General features: G+C 39.1%; 1 long non-coding RNA gene across 2 annotated transcripts; it reads right to left on the reverse strand.

Moving 5' to 3' along the window:
• Positions 1-4,041: 4,041 nt before the first annotated feature.
• LOC129369834 (uncharacterized) lies at positions 4,042-7,733 on the reverse strand. Of its 2 annotated transcripts, none has more exons than XR_008606993.1 (3): positions 7,635-7,733; positions 4,196-4,292; positions 4,042-4,103 (listed from the first exon to the last, which is right to left on the reverse strand). It is a non-coding gene; the product is annotated as an uncharacterized LOC129369834 (long non-coding RNA). The 2 variants fall into 2 exon arrangements; XR_008606992.1 differs by lacking the exon at positions 7,635-7,733 and adding an exon at positions 4,736-4,897.
• Between the last annotated feature and the right edge of the window lie 4,822 nt (positions 7,734-12,555).

Below are 12,555 nucleotides of genomic sequence, written 5' to 3' on the forward strand. Positions count from 1 at the left end.
ACTTTTAATTTTTGTCTACCTTTTTAAGTACAATCCTAAATGAATATAGTTATTAAACATTTTATTTTTTATTTCTTAAGGATTGGTTTTGTAATTTTTCTATTTTTTTCTCTATTTTTTAAAATTCTCTAGTTTTTAATTCTCAATTTTCACATTTTCAACCTCATAATACCTTTTAGTAGTTTAATTATTTCTTATATTTCCCGGAAAGTACATAATTAATATTCTATTCTTATTCCAACTCTCACTATTTACCTGGTCTGTGCATTTTTCCATCTCATAATTCCCATAATTTTCATAATATTTACCTTTTCACCATAATCTTTTGGACGTTTAACTCCTCAAGATAGTTGCATGATCTCACGCTTCCGGGTTTTAAAGCGGACGTGGAGTTGGACAACTTCCGGCGGCTATAGCGTTAGCATTAGTAGCCTAGGAAAATGGCTCAGTCTCGACGCAGTTGTTTTTGTTCGGTCCCTGGCTGTTCATGTGGAGCAAGAAAACAGCCATATTTGTCCTATCATGCCTTCCCCACGGACCCAGACCGACGGAAGCAGTGGATCCAGGCGATCCGAAGAAACGAAGGTCCCGACTTTTGCATAAAGACAGGGAGCACTTTCGTATGTAGCCGCCACTTCACACCAGAGGATTTTGTTAGCAGATCCACCACCAGCCGCCTTAAGAGAGGCTGTTCCTTCCCTTTTCGCCTGGAATAACTTCAGTGCACCAGCAACGAGAGAGTGTTCTTTCCAGAGCGCTAAGAAACAACAGTTGGTCCTCTCTCAGGAAGCTAGCCAGGATGCGGACCATGACTACACGGCACAACCACCCGCAGGTAAAGGTCAAAGATACTACATTGTATACATTTGTAGATAATTTCAGTCAAATATAACTATTACGATAATAATTGGATTATTATTATGACATAATAATGAAATCATTATTATGAGATTATGTGGAGAGATGAAGTCAATGGCTGTATACATACATGCTGCGACTCACAACATGTATTGATGTTCACAGAAGTAATGTTATGTCTATATAATTAAAACTTGTTGCTAACCGTATGTTTTGATCATTTATGTTGTGGTTTTACAGGTGCACTTGATGAAGCTCTGGATTATATCAAGGAGTTGGAGGCCAGACTTCAGAAAGTGGATTCGTCTGCCATACTTTTTAGCCGCTACTGTGCCTCTGATGAACAGATCCGGTTCTACACCAAATTCCATCTGAACGTGTGTTCCGGATCTTCTGGGAGTCCATTGCGCCCTCTGCATCACTCCTTGTGTACTGGACCAGAGCACAGAAACTTGGAGAGGAAGCATGTGCTGAAGCCAGCCCTGCCCGCTGCATGCCTCTGATTGATGAGTTCCTGATGTACTCATTCAGGGTAGCAGTGGGCATGAAGGAGCAGATCATTGCTGACATGTTTCAAGTCAGCATAGCTACTGTCAGCCGAGTGACCATCACCTGGGCCAACTACCTCTTCATTGTGTTCTCTTCCATCAACCTGTGGATTAGTCGTGAGAAGGTAAAAGCCAGTATGCCTCAGAGATTTCTGAAGTTCTCTCCAAATGTCCGCGTCATCTTGGACTGCACAGAAGTTGCTCTGGAGACGCCGTCATTACAGTCTGAAACGTTCTCTACCTTCAAGAACCACACCACTCTGAAAGGGCTGATTGGAGTTTCTCCCTGTGGGTTGGTGACATTTATTTCAGCGTTGTACACAGGCTGCATCTCCGACAGAGAAATAACGAAGGTCAGTGGAATCCTTCCTCTGCTTGAGCTGGAGATGAAGTCATGGCAGATAAAGACTTCCTCATTCAAGACCTCCTTCATGAAGTTGGAGCCAAGCTCACCATTCCACAATTTAGGCATCCTGGCCAGTTCAGCAAGAAAGAGACAAAGGAGACCCAGACCATTGCTCAGCTGCAGATCATTGTGGAGCGAGCGATCGCTAGAGTAAAGTGCTACCACATCTGGGATTCTCCGGTGCCTCTCACTTTAATGGGAGCTGTCAATCAAATCTGGCACAACTGTTGTGTTTTGGCAAATTATCAAGGCCCATTTTGTGTTGCAGACTAAATTGTTTCTGTAGGTTACTTGTTGTAATGCTACATAAAAAGTTGTTCAACTTTTTAAATAAAGTTAATTGAATGTATTTAAGAAAAATATATTCAATTAAACACACTTTAGCAGCATAGTGTACTTTTTTTTGTATTGTCTTGTTTAAGTTGAGGTGCAAGGAAATCAAAAACCCTTAACTATTTAATATTTTAATTGTACACCATACATTTGAGACTTCTCTTCCACACACAGCACATTGCGGAGGCTAGTTGGTTGAATTTTCTGTCATGAATGGTTAACAACAAACAGCACAGTGAGCCTCCCTGCTGATCCACTAGTTCTGGGTACACAGTAGAGTGCTGAACAGACTGTGTCTTACAAATAATCATTACAATCGGGTCCAACAACAAAGTGGACAATTCAAGACTTTGAGGAAGCATGAAGTGCACAAGCCCAGAATCCCAGTGCCCCTCTCTTACCTAACAGGTGAGAAAGGGGCATTTCTAACAGGTCATTTTATAGTGATTTTTGATTGATAGTACATCTTCTAAATAAATTTCATACAATTTGGTCTTTGGTCTTAAATCGAAAAAATAACAGCAGTCAAATTTAAGCTATTTAACAGCACCCTCTAGTGTTTCAAAAAAAAAGAAGCTGGTCATGTCATCATAGAAACAGGGAATAGACAGACTGGCAAATACAGCAAACTGACAACATACATTTCTGACATTTAATATAACATAATTACCTGCAATGAATGGTTAGCCACAAACAGCACAGTGAGCCTCTCTCTGGGTACTACAATAAAACTCCACATTAGTCCTTGAGCACATCTAGCATTACTGTTCAGAAAAGAACTGGATTTGATGACTTACCACAGTGGAGTGCTGAACAGACTGTGTGGAATTTACAGTTTCTCCTCCTTTTATAGCAGGGGTGTCAACATCCAGTCCTCGAGGGCTGGTGTCCTGCAACTTTTAGATGTGCCTCTGCTGCACCACTCCAGAATAGAATAATTAGGTCATTAGCAAGACTCTGGAGAACTTATCTACACAAGGAGGAGGTAATTAAGCCATTGCATTCCTGTGTTTTCTACCTGTAGCTCATCGAAATACTGCAGGACAGTGGCCCTCGAGGACTGGAGTTTGACACCCCTGTTTTATAGGCAACCAGTAGAGGGTGCCAAAAACCACTCATTACAGGACAACTATGAAACACATTTCAGCGGGATTTAACCTGAACCATTTTAACTGTATTACACATTGATTTAAATTATAAGTAAAATATAGTTCCTGGCTGCTCCAATTAACAAACCCACCAAGAACAGCGTAAGACAAAATACATATACACAAACAAACTTGACAAAACAACCACATCAGCATAATATTAGCAAATACTCTTCATTTTTAAATAGTCATTTCATTTCTAAAAATACCTTTCTATAAGTATAAATTCAATCATTAAACTTCTAAAATGTGTAGTGCTTTTGCTCCCCTCTTCCACCTGCATTTAGTCTCTTCCAGGCTTAAAGATTCCCTGGGGCCCTGAGCACCCCAGGGAATCTTTAAGCCTGAACACCCTGCAGAGGATGAGACAGAGGTAAGTTACATCTACACAAACATTTCAGTGCATTTCAAACAGTTACGAGACCCATTCCATTCATTTGTTTTATTTTAACGGGACATCATCAGTTCCAGCTGAAATGCCACCGTATAAAAACAGACAATAAAATACTTCCTTCTGTCTCTTTTATCATTCAACACACCCTTTTAAGTGTTTTCCATCCAAGTAATGAAGACCTTCATTACAGCATAAAACATTTGGAAGCGTCAAAGGAGGAGAAGGGAAGTCTGGAGTCAAGTGGTGCAGAATGGTGCTACCAGAGGACTTCTGAGGCAGACTCTGATAAGACATTGGTGAGCCCTGTGACACAGGCCCAAATTTGGATGGAACCAGCTCCAAATCAGAAAGACAAGGACAAGAGCCATAAGTGGTTGGGACTCCAGCAGGTGTAATTTTTCTCCTGATGTCAGGATCTGGAAATGGTCCGACAAACATCAGTGACAAAATCATACTAAGTTTTGACAAAGGAAACATAGGTATAAAAAAAATAAAATAAAAGTTATACCTGTGTAAGCTCTGTAAAGTGTGGAGTGCAGATATCTTTTCCCCATAGTTTTAGGCTTCTGCACCACCATGTCGCTGACAGGTTCAGGATGTTTCCCCTTACCAGAAATACACAGAAAGATATATCAAACTAAAGAACAAATGAAGGGGTCACTGAGCAACTTGTTAGGACATAATGGCACCGATTTGGCACCATTTAGATTTTGACCCAACTCGCAAATAAAACAAATTGATTGCATTTGTATCTTTTTTATTGCCTACAAATAAATTCATATTCAAAGCAAATTATGAGAGAAATTATACTTGATACAAGTAATATTGAGATTACAACAAATTTTATATGGCAGTTATAAAATACAGGTTGGAAAGGAACATAAATGGCTGTGCGACACAATCACAAAGGAGGAATAAATTGAGTACATAACTATAGTACTGTTGTTTTAAGATCATATATATGAAAGTATATGTAATATAGTATATAATTAAGTATATGTAGTGTATTTATATACCACAGGACAATGTGTTCCACTCTTTTTCTGACCTGTGTTCTTGGTCTGTGCAGGAGGAACATTTGGCACCTGGAGTTGGGACTGGTGTGCTGTCTGGTAAAGAAGTGCAACTACGTGATTGCAAACACCTTTACCAGCTGCACAGCTACAGGAATAATCCAATAATTCAGCCTTTTCTTTTCCAACACCCAGTGATATCTAAAATAGACAACTGTTTTAGCAACAGTTGTCTGTTATAGCATGTTTAGCTTCAAACAAGTAGGTTCTTGTTTAGGTAAGCTTCAACAACAGCAGAAAAAAAACAGACTATGTTGCAGAAAACAAATAGTGACAAATAGTGACCACTGAACAGGAAGATGTTAGAATAAGTTCTGAGTTGTCCAGAAGATGTACATGAAAGTTCTTCATCTTTCATTGCGATCTTTGTGTAGTTCATATATTGCAGCTAGCGGTTAGCTTGCTAAGCTACGTCTTTTCTTTCACACATTTATTGGTGGGCGAATTCGCCGCTGCGATTTCCTCCGCATCAGCGAAAGAAAGTGCTGGCAAATTAAGTAAAGATGACGAAAAGGACCGGAGGAGGATATAGTCACCAAAACAGGAAGTGCCCCAGGGTTTTCAGGTGCAGCATCCGGTTGTCGTGAAAAAGGTCTACTGTAGATCTCATCGCCGACAGAGAACCAATAGTCCTGGTGAATTCTGTGTGTAGTGTTTCATTTTGATGCACATAATTCAAAATTGTAATAGAAAGAAAACATGAGTGCAGCGTTTTGATACAGAGCAATGTTAAACCATCCCTTCATGTTAGAATCCAACGACTCGTCGACATAGCTGATAACAAAAAATGTCAACAGAAAATTTTTTTGTCACATAAATGCATTATCCATATGTGAATGAGTTAATATCTAAAATACACCAATGAAAATCGGTATGCGTTGTAGTTTCAGTGAGTTTTGCAGAGACGTGGGTGCCACTAAAATAACTACTCACACCGGAGATTACCATTATACTTTAAATTAATTTCCTTTTAAAACAAAATATTGCATATGTGAAGCACTTTTTTTTTTTTTTTTTGAAAACGCAAGTCTTTGTTTAGTGTGAAATAAGTCAATTTGGCTTCAGTCTTTTGTAGTTTGCTTGCATACAGATGGACACAAAAAAAATTAAATCACCTGTTTTTTTTCTGTTTTTTCACAAACAGAAAAAAGGTGAAAGAAGCTATAAGGTGTAGTTTGTCAAATAACCAATATATTTTAGGCCTAACTGACATTTTAAATCGCAAGCAGGAATATATTGTAAAAATAGTGTTTTCCACTCTCACATTTATTTTATAAATGTTTGTGAAAATGTGGCGGCATCAGGGTGAAAATGACTGTATAGATTGCAGATTTGAGAAGAAGGGGTATACTTGTGAAGACTTAAAGATCCTCAAATGAAACAGAGATAAGTTAAAGTGACTGACTAAAAAGAAAAAATCTTGACAGATTAGTCAAATAGTCAGCTGATCTTTAGCTTGAAAAGTAGAAAACCTGAAAATTAATCCTTGAAGGTCAATATTAGGAAAACTATGATTTTCCAAGTGGATTGCATTTGTTCTCTGTGCAGCTGTTTGGATCAGATGCTCTCTCACCATTTGCATTTAACCACATCGCCATTTCAGATAAAAGCATCCCAGATGAAAAAAAAAGCTCACAGGACTGGTTGACAAAACAGAAAACAGCAAAGTGAAAAAAGGGCAAGTCTGTTCAAACTGGAATAATCATCTCCATATTTACCAAGATTATTGCAATCTCACCACCCTATTTTCCTAGTGCAACAACAGGGCCGGTTATGGCAGACGATTCCAAAGAAGCTGCAGCACTTTTATTTGCTTCTCTAGAAACGAACCAAAATTGGTCAAAACTGGAATCAGATTTTTTTTTTTATTATTTATCCAAAGAAAACCACCAGAAAATAGCTGGCAGGTGCTAAATTCTATTTAGTATAGGACTTTAAAAAAAAATTTGCTGATGCTTTTAGTAAAGTAACACTGCAGTTGTTTCTCGAAGTGGACACCCATGCATGAATAAAAACACACAAAAACAAGTCAATAAAAATCCATTTAACTTTATAGATGCACATCTGTATGTAGAGCTGGTTGGAACTATGGCAGCACGTATTGGACATTAAGGTTTACAAGTGAATGCTGATTTCTCGTGTTGTTTTCAGCGAAAGTTGTAAAAATGAATGCTTTTCAAAACATTAAGGGTACTATAAGAAAACCATGGTGAAGGAACTTTTTCTGTTTAACTTCTAAATTATTCTTGCGATTATATTTAAAAACATATGTAGGTGTAGTAATACAAATAGAAAGTTTGGGCAGGGTTATAATCAAGTAGGAAGTGACCACTAATAGGATGGAAGTGTTCAATCATTTTAATCACGGAGTAATAGTGTAACAGGTAACACGCTATGCTTAGCTGCTGTGTGAATACAAACCCTCATGACACGTAATGCTGCTCTATGTCGTTTAAAAAGCATTTCAAGACTATCACTTGGCATTGAATTTGTGTGTGAATTAGTGAGTAAATCTGTCAATAACGCTCAAGCAATATGCTGTCACCGTTCTCAACTGAAAGTAGCTGCACTAGCCGCTCTGCTATCAAGCTAACAACCATGAAGGAAAGCTAAAAGCTAGTCGGTGAATCTCTGTAAAACACGACGGAACTATTCTATTGCTCCATATTGAACAGAAACAGTGCCACGGCTACGTCATATAATAAGAAAGCAAGAGAAAATGAGACGAAAGCAGGTTTTTGCTAGCAAGCTAACCAACTATTCCGACGCCATGGGCTGTTTCTCTCGAACGTGCCGCTGAATTGACTGATGTCTCAAAAGTCACTTTTTTTACTGCTGAAGTACTTTTAAACTGATATTATAGAATAGACATACCTGACAATTGCAGCTTATTTGGTCGTAATGCAGTCAGAAAAGAAGTTATTAGTAATACAGCTTGTGGTTATCTCTGGGTAAAATGAGATAGGTCCACACCCTCTGCGCCCCCTAAAACGTTTACAGAACTGACGGAGGGTATAGTGCCCTCTACTGGCGAAAGAGAGAGCTGCAACAAGTTAAAAATCACCGCCTCAGGTCGTGTTTATTTTCTTCTCTTTTTCTCTTTGTTGTATCGTTTGTTCTTCCGACTGTATGACGCAAAACGTAACAAGGAATATAATAACAACAACAACAACAATAATAATAATAATAATAATAATAATAATAATAATAATAATAATAATAATAATAAACTGACAAAAGCTGATGAATGTCCCAAACATCAAAGTTGAGCAAATTTCTTTGGAACAACGTCACTGCATACGACGTTTACGTCTCGCGCAGTCGCTCGGCGCCATTTTAAAGCCCACAGACCACAACAAACTTTATTCCAGTGTTTTCATTGTGTTACCGACAGTAAAGTTGTTTTCAGGTTGGATATGGGATATTTAATGAACCGCTAACCCTGACTTTTAATTTTTGTCTACCTTTTTAAGTACAATCCTAAATGAATATAGTTATTAAACATTTTATTTTTTATTTCTTAAGGATTGGTTTTGTAATTTTTCTATTTTTTTTCTCTATTTTTTTAAATTCTCTAGTTTTTAATTCTCAATTTTCACATTTTCAACCTCATAATACCTTTTAGTAGTTTAATTATTTCTTATATTTCCCGGAAAGTACATAATTAATATTCTATTCTTATTCCAACTCTCACTATTTACCTGGTCTGTGCATTTTTCCATCTCATAATTCCCATAATTTTCATAATATTTACCTTTTCACCATAATCTTTTGGACGTTTAACTCCTCAAGATAGTTGCATGATCTCACGCTTCCGGGTTTTAAAGCGGACGTGGAGTTGGACAACTTCCGGCGGCTATAGCGTTAGCATTAGTAGCCTAGGAAAATGGCTCAGTCTCGACGCAGTTGTTTTTGTTCGGTCCCTGGCTGTTCATGTGGAGCAAGAAAACAGCCATATTTGTCCTATCATGCCTTCCCCACGGACCCAGACCGACGGAAGCAGTGGATCCAGGCGATCCGAAGAAACGAAGGTCCCGACTTTTGCATAAAGACAGGGAGCACTTTCGTATGTAGCCGCCACTTCACACCAGAGGATTTTGTTAGCAGATCCACCACCAGCCGCCTTAAGAGAGGGGCTGTTCCTTCCCTTTTCGCCTGGAATAACTTCAGTGCACCAGCAACGAGAGAGTGTTCTTTCCAGAGCGCTAAGAAACAACAGTTGGTCCTCTCTCAGGAAGCTAGCCAGGATGCGGACCATGACTACACGGCACAACCACCCGCAGGTAAAGGTCAAAGATACTACATTGTATACATTTGTAAGATAATTTCAGTCAAATATAACTATTACGATAATAATTGGATTATTATTATGACATAATAATGAAATCATTATTATGAGATTATGTGGAGAGATGAAGTCAATGGCTGTATACATACATGCTGCGACTCACAACATGTATTGATGTTCACAGAAGTAATGTTATGTCTATATAATTAAAACTTGTTGCTAACCGTATGTTTTGATCATTTATGTTGTGGTTTTACAGGTGCACTTGATGAAGCTCTGGATTATATCAAGGAGTTGGAGGCCAGACTTCAGAAAGTGGATTCGTCTGCCATACTTTTTAGCCGCTACTGTGCCTCTGATGAACAGATCCGGTTCTACACCAAATTTCCATCTGAACGTGTGTTCCGGATCTTCTGGGAGTCCATTGCGCCCTCTGCATCACTCCTTGTGTACTGGACCAGAGCACAGAAACTTGGAGAGGAAGCATGTGCTGAAGCCAGCCCTGCCCGCTGCATGCCTCTGATTGATGAGTTCCTGATGTACTCATTCAGGGTAGCAGTGGGCATGAAGGAGCAGATCATTGCTGACATGTTTCAAGTCAGCATAGCTACTGTCAGCCGAGTGACCATCACCTGGGCCAACTACCTCTTCATTGTGTTCTCTTCCATCAACCTGTGGATTAGTCGTGAGAAGGTAAAAGCCAGTATGCCTCAGAGATTTCTGAAGTTCTCTCCAAATGTCCGCGTCATCTTGGACTGCACAGAAGTTGCTCTGGAGACGCCGTCATTACAGTCTGAAACGTTCTCTACCTTCAAGAACCACACCACTCTGAAAGGGCTGATTGGAGTTTCTCCCTGTGGGTTGGTGACATTTATTTCAGCGTTGTACACAGGCTGCATCTCCGACAGAGAAATAACGAAGGTCAGTGGAATCCTTCCTCTGCTTGAGCTGGGAGATGAAGTCATGGCAGATAAAGACTTCCTCATTCAAGACCTCCTTCATGAAGTTGGAGCCAAGCTCACCATTCCACAATTTAGGCATCCTGGCCAGTTCAGCAAGAAAGAGACAAAGGAGACCCAGACCATTGCTCAGCTGCAGATCATTGTGGAGCGAGCGATCGCTAGAGTAAAGTGCTACCACATCTGGGATTCTCCGGTGCCTCTCACTTTAATGGGAGCTGTCAATCAAATCTGGCACAACTGTTGTGTTTTGGCAAATTATCAAGGCCCATTTTGTGTTGCAGACTAAATTGTTTCTGTAGGTTACTTGTTGTAATGCTACATAAAAAGTTGTTCAACTTTTTAAATAAAGTTAATTGAATGTATTTAAGAAAAATATATTCAATTAAAACACACTTTAGCAGCATAGTGTACTTTTTTTTGTATTGTCTTGTTTAAGTTGAGGTGCAAGGAAATCAAAAACCCTTAACTATTTAATATTTTATAATTGTACACCATACATTTGAGACTTCTCTTCCACACACAGCACATTGCGGAGGCTAGTTGGTTGAATTTTCTGTCATGAATGGTTAACAACAAACAGCACAGTGAGCCTCCCTGCTGATCCACTAGTTCTGGGTACACAGTAGAGTGCTGAACAGACTGTGTCTTACAAATAATCATTACAATCGGGTCCAACAACAAAGTGGACAATTCAAGACTTTGAGGAAGCATGAAGTGCACAAGCCCAGAATCCCAGTGCCCCTCTCTTACCTAACAGGTGAGAAAGGGGCATTTCTAACAGGTCATTTTATAGTGATTTTTGATTGATAGTACATCTTCTAAATAAATTTCATACAATTTGGTCTTTGGTCTTAAATCGAAAAAATAACAGCAGTCAAATTTAAGCTATTTAACAGCACCCTCTAGTGTTTCAAAAAAAAAAAGCTGGTCATGTCATCATAGAAACAGGGAATAGACAGACTGGCAAATACAGCAAACTGACAACATACATTTCTGACATTTAATATAACATAATTACCTGCAATGAATGGTTAGCCACAAACAGCACAGTGAGCCTCTCTCTGGGTACTACAATAAAACTCCACATTAGTCCTTGAGCACATCTAGCATTACTGTTCAGAAAAGAACTGGATTTGATGACTTACCACAGTGGAGTGCTGAACAGACTGTGTGGAATTTACAGTTTCTCCTCCTTTTATAGCAGGGGTGTCAACATCCAGTCCTCGAGGGCTGGTGTCCTGCAACTTTTAGATGTGCCTCTGCTGCACCACTCCAGAATAGAATAATTAGGTCATTAGCAAGACTCTGGAGAACTTATCTACACAAGGAGGAGGTAATTAAGCCATTGCATTCCTGTGTTTTCTACCTGTAGCTCATCGAAATACTGCAGGACAGTGGCCCTCGAGGACTGGAGTTTGACACCCCTGTTTTATAGGCAACCAGTAGAGGGTGCCAAAAACCACTCATTACAGGACAACTATGAAACACATTTCAGCGGGATTTAACCTGAACCATTTTAACTGTATTACACATTGATTTAAATTATAAGTAAAATATAGTTCCTGGCTGCTCCAATTAACAAACCCACCAAGAACAGCGTAAGACAAAATACATATACACAAACAAACTTGATAAAACAACCACATCAGCATAATATTAGCAAATACTCTTCATTTTTAAATAGTCATTTCATTTCTAAAAATACCTTTCTATAAGTATAAATTCAATCATTAAACTTCTAAAATGTGTAGTGCTTTTGCTCCCCCTCTTCCACCTGCATTTAGTCTCTTCCAGGCTTAAAGATTCCCTGGGGCCCTGAGCACCCCAGGGAATCTTTAAGCCTGAACACCCTGCAGAGGATGAGACAGAGGTAAGTTACATCTACACAAACATTTCAGTGCATTTCAAACAGTTACGAGACCCATTCCATTCATTTGTTTTATTTTAACGGGACATCATCAGTTCCAGCTGAAATGCCACCGTATAAAAACAGACAATAAAATACTTCCTTCTGTCTCTTTTATCATTCAACACACCCTTTTAAGTGTTTTCCATCCAAGTAATGAAGACCTTCATTACAGCATAAAACATTTGGAAGCGTCAAAGGAGGAGAAGGGAAGTCTGGAGTCAAGTGGTGCAGAATGGTGCTACCAGAGGACTTCTGAGGCAGACTCTGATAAGACATTGGTGAGCCCTGTGACACAGGCCCAAATTTGGATGGAACCAGCTCCAAATCAGAAAGACAAGGACAAGAGCCATAAGTGGTTGGGACTCCAGCAGGTGTAATTTTTCTCCTGATGTCAGGATCTGGAAATGGTCCGACAAACATCAGTGACAAAATCATACTAAGTTTTGACAAAGGAAACATAGGTATAAAAAAATAAAATAAAAGTTATACCTGTGTAAGCTCTGTAAAGTGTGGAGTGCAGATATCTTTTCCCCATAGTTTTGGGCTTCTGCACCACCATGTCGCTGACAGGTTCAGGATGTTTCCCCTTACCAGAAATACACAGAAAGATATATCAAACTAAAGAACAAATGAAGG

Source organism: Poeciliopsis prolifica, unplaced genomic scaffold (genome assembly GCF_027474105.1).
Source record: "Poeciliopsis prolifica strain line A6 unplaced genomic scaffold, Auburn_PproV2 SCAFFOLD022, whole genome shotgun sequence".
Taxonomy (NCBI): Eukaryota; Metazoa; Chordata; class Actinopteri; order Cyprinodontiformes; family Poeciliidae; genus Poeciliopsis; species Poeciliopsis prolifica.